This window comes from Papio anubis, unplaced genomic scaffold (genome assembly GCF_008728515.1).
Source record: "Papio anubis isolate 15944 unplaced genomic scaffold, Panubis1.0 scaffold630, whole genome shotgun sequence".
Classification (NCBI taxonomy): Eukaryota; Metazoa; Chordata; class Mammalia; order Primates; family Cercopithecidae; genus Papio; species Papio anubis.
The window spans coordinates 7282-16403 of NW_022166523.1; the positions used below are offsets into that span (position 1 = coordinate 7282).

Below are 9122 nucleotides of genomic sequence, written 5' to 3' on the forward strand. Positions count from 1 at the left end.
CTTAGAATTTTCACTTTAATTCATTTGTATGTTTATATCATGCAGAAACATTGTTTCCATATTTCAAATTAAGAAATTACACCTGAAATCACTGAAGAATGAATAACTCCCTTTCAGTCATAAACATCCTCAACATTGTCAACCCAAACTAAAGATGCCCTTAATTCTTAAGTTATCCTCTAGCCTCCCTTCTCCCCTCTCCTTCACATATAACGATGTTTTTTAGTTTTCAGTGTAGAAGTCTTGCACTTCTTTTGCTAAATGTATTCTTAAGCATTTCATTTTTGATGCTATTGTTGTAAATGGAATTGTTTTCATTTAAGTTTTGGATTGTTTCATTGTTAGTGCATAAAGGCAGATTGATTTTTGTATATTGACTGAGTATACCAAACCCTTGCTAAACTTACCAGCTCTTTATTCTAACGGATTCTTTCCGGTTGCTTTAGGATTTTATATGTGAAAGATAATTTCAAGTGCAAATAGAGCACTTGAAAGAAGTAAAAAAAAGTAATCGGGATGACTTTTATTCTTTTTATAAAGTAATCTGCCTGCCCATACTTTGCTTTAGAAGCATTAATATATACAGCATGTACTTCTGTCATCATATCTATAACACTCAATGACACTACTTAAACATCTTATTTATCTTAGCAATCCAAGTTGCCTGACATATCACTGACATTCAATAAATACCTGTTGTATGATTGAATGAATCTCTAGTGTTTCACTGTTGCATGATGGAAAACATAAAGTGTATTTTGTATTTTACAGTATACATCAAATACACACTAGTAACAAACTGGCAATTTTGAAATGTTCAAGCTATCCAGTGTTGTGCAATCTAATCATGAAATTTGCCACTACTTTAGGCTTAATAGAATGTTGTAAAACCAGTTCTTTCCCCAGAATTTTATGAAATTGCCAATAAAATGAAGGTTTTATAATTTAAACTCATTTTAAATCCAGGGAGAGAGCGAGTGAACAGTTCTGCAAACCCAGGATGTCATGCACAGCATCAGGACACACCTCGTAATTCAGTGAAGGTGACAGAGCACGGTTGTCTCTCTTCACAGAGCAGAAGTACAAACCGTGTATGGGGTAGCAGCTCCTCCTTGGTCCTCAGTCCCCACTGGGTGCCAGGGATGCTTCCTGCACAGATAGGCTGTCCTGGCCAGAGCTGGGAAAACCAGAAGTGCTCCTTCAGAGGATTATATATTTTACTTTAAACTTAACAAAATGTCACCTTTATGATCCAAGCTTTACATTAGCAAGTCCTCTCTTTGTATGCTCATTAATTACTAAAAGAATAACAACTGAGGATTGGAAGAACTTGTTATGTCATGGACATCTCTCAGTTAATCACCATGCCATCATCTGACTAACACATCCTAGAAACACATTTTAAACATGTTAAAATTTGACTTTTCAATCAGAAAGCAACAAGGCTATGAAAGTAGAACAAGGATGGAAAAATATGTTTCTTCACAATATACAAGATCATACTATGTATCTACATGCTGTAATTGAATTAAAGTCATAGAAGTGTCTTAATTCTCGCAAATGTGACTGTCATCTGAATGTAAAATAAACACTAAGAAATGAATGCTGCAATTCAAACACTAAGAAATGAATAGAGCAAGAATTCAGGAAATAACCCTTGGACTTTAAAACTCGAGGATCTAAAATGCATCCAACAAAAAGCCTGCAGAAAGACCCCTTTTCACACTCCTGGTTTCTAAGTGGTTAAAGCTTACTTAGACAGAAACCACCTGTCTGTTTGGGTCTGTTTCTGAAAGTAACCTTCAGTTGACTCATGTTTTAGGTGTTTAAATATCGGAGGAGCTCTCCTTACATAACCCTACTAATAAAGTGTTTTTTTCACAGGAGAGGGAAGAAAAACCTAAATGTATGATATTGGAGGTCATATAATACATCCATTATGTAATCAGTGTCACATTTAAGGGAGGAAATAAGAGAGGAAAATACTTGTCTGGATCACATCATCCAGAATCCTATAGATCCTGGCACTTGCAAATAAAAAAAATCAAAATAACCATCATGTCTTCTATTACCCTTGTAGTTATTTAAATAACTATTATTTCTTATCATTAGATTCCATATTTGAAGGTTGCTCATTTTTCATTGCTTCTATGCATCTGTTTCACTTAACTTTAGGCATTAAAGGTATCTAATCACCGCCAGGCATGGTGGCTTACGCCTGTAATTCTAGCACTTTGGGAGGGCGAGGGAGGCAGATCACTTGAGGTCAGGAGTTCAAAACCAGCCTGGTCAACATCGTGAAACCCCATCTCTACTACAAATACACACACACCAAAAGATTAGCAGTGCATAGTGGCAGGTGCCTGTAATCCCAGCTACTTGGGAGGCAGAGGGTGCAGCAAGCCAAGATCCAAGATCACATCACTGCACTCCAGCCTGGGTGACAGAGCAAGCTTCGTCTCAAAAAAAAAAAAAAAACAGCCACACAAACAAATTAACCACTGTCCTATGTTTTAGTTGTGTAAATTTAAGGGGTACAAGTGCAATGTTAACTGTTGTATTTTAATATCATTTTAAAGATGATCGGATTAAAAATTGGTAAACTTACTGCTTTAAATTATAATACATTATGTGGAAAATGATCTTTATGGTCCAGATAACATTTATAAATGCTATAATAATATTGCTTCAAAATATGCCCTATACTAAGAAAATAAACTTATTATATGGATATTGAACCTTGATAAATTGAATTTACAATATAATTATTTCATTATTATGTGGAACTTTTTCTCTTATACCAAATTTACTAATAGAAGAACATTTGAAACACTGCTGAAAAGGAAGTAAATAACTGTGACCATGATCTTTTACTTTACTGAGAAACCAACCAAAAACAGCATTCAGTGCCCAGCTGAAAATTGCATATGAAATATAAAAATATCACCATGAGAGTATGATATATCTCAATTTCAAGAACCTCGCTTATAACTATAAAAAGAAAAAATAAGTAAACATAATGAAAGTTAATGTTAATTAAATGTGACTAACAAAAGCAACAAAAGGAGATTCAGAATAATCAATTTTGGATAACTGACATGTGAAGGTATAAGATCTGATGGTATCTTATGAAATATGTAGATTAATAGTATTGATACCCTAAAATACTCATTTATGTTGTGCTTCTATTTATTTTTTTCTCACCAGAGTTCACCAGATAGCCTCAGAATAAACTCTGAGATAAGTACAATTATCAAGAAGCAAAGTCTCATTTTCAACGGACGATGTAAGTTGGTACTCAATGTGTTACTTATTTCCTTTAAATTAGATATACAGAAAAAAAAAAACCAAAGCACATTTACGTGAAATAAGAAAAATGGATTTTATGCCTAAGGAATATATAAAATATACAAAAACTTCAGTACAAGCTGATTGGCAGTCTCTTCATGAAGAATTATAATTGTTATAAGTTATGTTTTGAGGATCAACATTTAATTTTGCTTAAAATTCAGTATTTACACTAACTAATAAGACAAAAGTTTTCTACTGATTACTCTATGGCATAAAAGTCTTACATATAATTAATATATGAGCCATGATTATGTTTTTATGTCTATCAGTTTATTCCAAAAATGATTTAACTCAACTTTAGTGTACCAAGCACTAAGCCATTCAGATTAATAAGTATGACAAAAAATGAAAACAAATTTTTACTAGAAATACATGCAAGATCTTAAGAACATCAAATACTCTTAACTATAATAACAGTGTTTTTCCACAGTACTTAAATAGTTGTTCATAAACTATCCTCTGTGTGTCCCAACATTTAGCTTTTATCAGATTTTACATCCCCATTAAATTTAAATTTAAGGATGTTTCATTCATGATAAACCACTTCATGTGCAATTAGAAGTTAGGGGGACAGAATTGGGCAGGTGTCAAGTATAACACTGAGGTCATTAAAGAGATCCTACCATAGATGCTCATGCCAGGCTTACCTTAGATGAATACCATACTTCTGCATTTGAGATAACATTGAAAATAAGAATTCCTAGAGCCAATAAAATGCTTAAGATAATAATGATGAACTTATGGTTTAAAACATAAACAAAAGTGGCATAAACAAAATATATCTTGGTTGAAACATATTTTATAATACAGTAAAATACTGCATTGTAAATACATTATTATTAAAATTTAGAACAAATAATTGGCATTTTCTACTGCTTTATATAATAATGAAGTTAATATATCTCATTGTAAGAGAAATTTGAAAACCATAAAAAAGGTAAACTATAGGAAAGATATACAGAAGAAATTTATAAATTGAAATCCCAGCATCCAAAGTTCACCAGGGTGATATACATAACCATATTTTTCTCTCAAACTGAAATCATAGAACAGATTAAATTTTTAATACACAGAATTTTAGAACTGTTTTAGATTTGCAGAAAAAAAATTATAGATAGTACAGAGTTCCCCTACATCCTACACTCAGTTTTCTCTGTTATTAACATCTTACATTTCTATGGCATATTTGTTTTAATTAATGAACAAATGATGGTACATTATTGTTACATTTAGTTAACTAATTAACTAAAGCCTATACCTTGTAGAAACGTCCTTAGGTTTTAAAGGATGTCCTTTTTCTGTGCCAGGATCCCATCTAGGTTACCACATTATAATTTGTTACGTATCTTCCCAGGCTCCTCTTGACTGTGTCAGTTTCTCAAATTCTTTTTGTTTTCACATTTTTCAGGAGTCTTGGTGAGATACTTTATAAGGTGTTCTGTTAAAACTTGTCTATTGTTTTTGTTTTAAGAAGATTGGTATTATAGGGTATTGGGAGGAAGTCTCAGAGAAAAGGGCCTATTCCATCTTATCCTCTTAAGAGAGCACACTATCAACATGATGTGTAGCCAGTGGTGTTGACCAAGGTCACTTAACTGAGGTAGTGTTTGTCAGGTTTCTCCACAGGAAAGGTACTCTTTATTCCCCTATCCAGATTGTAGGCTTTATAAGAAGTGCCTACGCACACAGTCCACACCTGCAGAGAATGCAGAGTTATAGTTTTCCATTGTGAGGGCAGAATTCAGAATGTCTACGTAAATCACTTGGAATATTTCTATATTGGGAGATTTGTCCTGTCTGTCTATCTATCTATCTATCTATCTATCTATCTATCTATCTATCTATCTATCTATCTGTATGTGCTCGTGGATATTTATTTTATACTTTGGGCTATAATTTAATACTATTGTATTGATTTTTTTTTCGCTCAAATATTTCTTGGTTTGACCATTATGAGCTCATTTCAGGGGGCTGGTGTGCTCCTTTAACATACCCCCATCAAAGTGTGTGTGCGTGTGGATGTGCATGTGTGTGTGTTGAGCTCTTTCTTCCTTTCTGAGACAAAATGTCCAGGCCTATCTTGTATACTCCCTTCCGCAGTTCTAGAATCAATTGGTACTGTTATTGGAGAAAGATTGGCTGTGTTTCTTGTTGGTAGGGTGCCAGATTTATTTTTGCGTTCAGCTTTTTTTAAAAAAATTATATAATAAGAATTCTCTTGGTAAATTTTAAGTTTGCTTTTGGAATTGTTTTAAAATGCAGTCGTCCATTGTACATTTTGTTGAAAAATGATTATTTAAACACGAGGCAATACTAACAATATAAACATGTTCACAATTTTCCCTGTTCCTAATAACATAGCACACCTCTTTTTCTGCAAAATGAAGCTAGCTTTTATTTTAATAAAACAAATACATTTTGTTTAATACCTACTTCTCATACTTTATATATTTGTTAGTAAATAAGTGAAATATGTATAAAATAATAATAGTCAAGAAGAGATTATTAAATTGGATACAAAATATACTTGCAGGATTTGACAACAATAACATAATAGAGTTAGAACAAATTTTCGTTTTTAATTTTTGTGGGTACACGGTAGGTGTACCTGAAATGTTCTGATACAGGCATGCGATGTGAAATAATCACATCATGGACTATCGGGTATTCATCCCATCAAACATTTATCCTTTGTATTACAATCCATCCAATTATGCTCTTCAAGTTGTTTATAAATGTACAATTAAATTATTATTAACTATAGTCACTCTGGTGTGCTATCAAATAGTAGATCTCATTAATTCCTTCTAATTATTTTTCAAGCCCATTAACCATCCCCAGCTCCCCTCCCTACCTCCTCCATTCCCACTGCCCTTCCCAGCCTCTGGAAACCATCCTTCTACTCTCTATGTCCATCAGTTTAATTTTTTGATTTTTCGATCCCACAGATATGTGAGAACATGTGATGTTTCTCTGTTTATACCTCATTTAACTTAACATAATAATCTTCAGTTCCATCCATATTGTTGCAAATGACAGGATCTCACTCTTCTTTATGGCTGAATAGTACTCCACTGTGTATAAGCACCACATTTATTTTCATCCATTCATCTGCTGATAGATACTTAGGTTGCTTCTGAATCTTGATTACCATGAACAGTGCTGAAACAAACATGGGAGTGCAGATATCTCTTCAATATGGTAATTTCCTTTCTTTGGGTATATACCCAGCAATGGGATTACTGGATCATATAGTAGCTCCACTTTTAGTTTTGTGAGGAACCTCCAAACTGTACTCCATAACGATTGTACTAATTTACATTCCCACCAACAGTGTACAAAGGTTCCCATTTATCCACGTCCTTGCCAGCATTTGTTATTACCTGTCTTTTTGATATAATCCATTTTAACTGGGGTGAGGTGATATCTCATTGAAGGTTTTTTTCAGGTTTTTTTTGTTGTTGTTTATTTTTGTTTTTGTTGCTGGAGACAAGGTCTTGCTGTGCCATCCAGGCTAGAGTGTAGGAATTTGATAACAGCTGATTGCAGCCTCAATCTCCTGGGCTCAATTGATCCTCCTACCTCAGCCTCCTGAGTAGCTGGGAATAAAGGCACATGCCACCACACCCAACTAATTTTTGTGTGTGATTTTTGCAGAGATGTGGTTTCACCGTATTGTCCTGAGCGTAAGTGGTCCACCAGCCTCAGCCTCCAAAAGTGCTAGGAATACAGGCATGAGCCACCACACTTGTCATCACTGAAGTTTTGATTTGTATTTTTCTGATGATCAGTGACATTGAGCACATTGTCACATGTCTGTTTGCCATTTTTATGTCTTTTTTTTTTTTTTTTTTTTTTTTTTTTTGATGGAGTCTCACTCTGTACCTGGAGTTCAGTGGCATGATCTCAGTTCACTGCAACCTCTGCCTCCTGGGTTCAAGTGATTCTCCTGCCTCAGCCTCCCAAATAGCTGAGACTACAGGCAAGTGCCACCACGCCCAGCTAATTTTTGTATTTTTAGTAGAGACAAGGTTTCACTTTTCTTTTGAAAAATGTCTGTTCAGACCTTTTGCCATTTTTAGATGGGATTAAGAGACTTTTTCCTATTGAATTGTTTGAGCTCTTTATATATTCTAGTTATTAACTGCTTGTCAGATGGCTAGTTTGCAAATCTTTTCTTGTATTCTGTGGCTTATCTTTTCACTTTGTTGTTTCCTTTGCTGTACAGAAGCTTTAACTTGACATGATCCTATTCGTCCATTTTTGCTTTGGTTGCCTGTGCTTTTGGGGTGTTACTCAAAACATTTTTGCCCAGACCAGTGTCCTGGAGTAGTTTCATAGTTTGAAGTAGTAGTTTCATAGTTTGAAGGCTTAGATTTAAGTATTTAATCCACTTTGATTTGATTTTGTATATGATAAGAGAAAGAGCTCTAGTTTCATTCCTCTGCATATAGATATCCAGTTTTGCTAGCACCATTTATTAAAGAGACTGTCTTTTCCTCAGTGTATGTCCTTGGCACTTTTGTCAAAAATGAGTTTACTGTAGGTGTGTGGATTCGTTTGGTGGTTCTCTATTTTGTACCATTGATCTATGTGTCTTTTTTTATACCAGCACCACGCTGTTTTGGTTACATTTCAAAGTCAGGTAATGTGATTCTTCCAGTTTTGTTCCTTTTGTTTTGGATGCTTTTGGCTATCCTGCATCTTTTATGGTTCCACACAAATTTGAGGATTGTTTTTTCTATTTCTGTGAAGTATATCATTGGAATTTTCATAGGAATTACATTTAATTTGCAGATTGCTTCGGGTAGTATAGATATTTTAACAATATTGATTCTTCCAGTCCATGAACGTGCCCCCATTTTTGTGTGTCCTCTTCAATTTCTTTCATCAATGTCTTATAATTTTCATTATAGAGAACTTTCACTTCTTTGGTTAAATCTTAGGTATTTAACTTATATATGGCTACTGTAAATGGGATTACTTTTCTGAGTTCTTTATGACATTGCTCACTGTTGGCTTATAGAAATGTTACAGTTTTTGTATGTTAATTTTGTATCCTGCAACTTTGCATAATTTATCAGTTTTAATAGTTTTCTTGTGGAGTCTTTAGGTTTTTCCAAATATAAGATCACATCATCAGCAAACAAGGATAATTTGACTTCTTCCTTTCCAATTTGGATCCTCTTTATATATTTCTCTTGTCTGATTTCTCTAGCTAGGACTTCCAGTACTATGCTGAATAACACTGGTGACAGTGGACATCCTTGTCATGTTCCAGATCTTAGAGGAAAGGGTTTTAATTTCTCCTCATTATGTATGATACTAGCTGTGGGTCTGTCATATATAGCTTTCATTATGTTTCGATATGTTCTTTATATACCCAGTTGTTTAGGGTTTTTATCATTAAGAGATGTTGATTTGTATCACATGCTTTTTCAACATCAATTAAAATAATCATATGGTTGATGTCCTTCATTGTGTTCATATGATGTATCATATTGATTGATTTATGTATGTTGAACCATCCTTGCATCCCAGGGATAAATCTCACTTGTTCATGAAGAATGCTTATTTTAACATATTTTTGAATTTGGGTTACTAGCATGTTGTTGAGAATTTTTGCATCAATATTCATCAGAGAAATTGGCCTTTAGTTTTATTTTCTCAATGTCTTTGGTTTTGGTATCAGATAATATTTGCCTCATAAAATGAGTGTGGAAGCATTACTTCCTCCTCTGTTTTTCAGAACAGAGTATGGTTGTTAATAG

General features: G+C 33.8%; 1 long non-coding RNA gene across 1 annotated transcript; it reads right to left on the reverse strand.

The window, feature by feature from the left end:
* Positions 1-730: 730 nt before the first annotated feature.
* On the reverse strand, positions 731-5774 carry LOC116273391. Its single transcript, XR_004181737.1, has 2 exons — positions 4610-5774; positions 731-1177 (listed from the first exon to the last, which is right to left on the reverse strand). It is a non-coding gene; the product is annotated as an uncharacterized LOC116273391 (long non-coding RNA).
* Positions 5775-9122: the final 3348 nt, after the last annotated feature.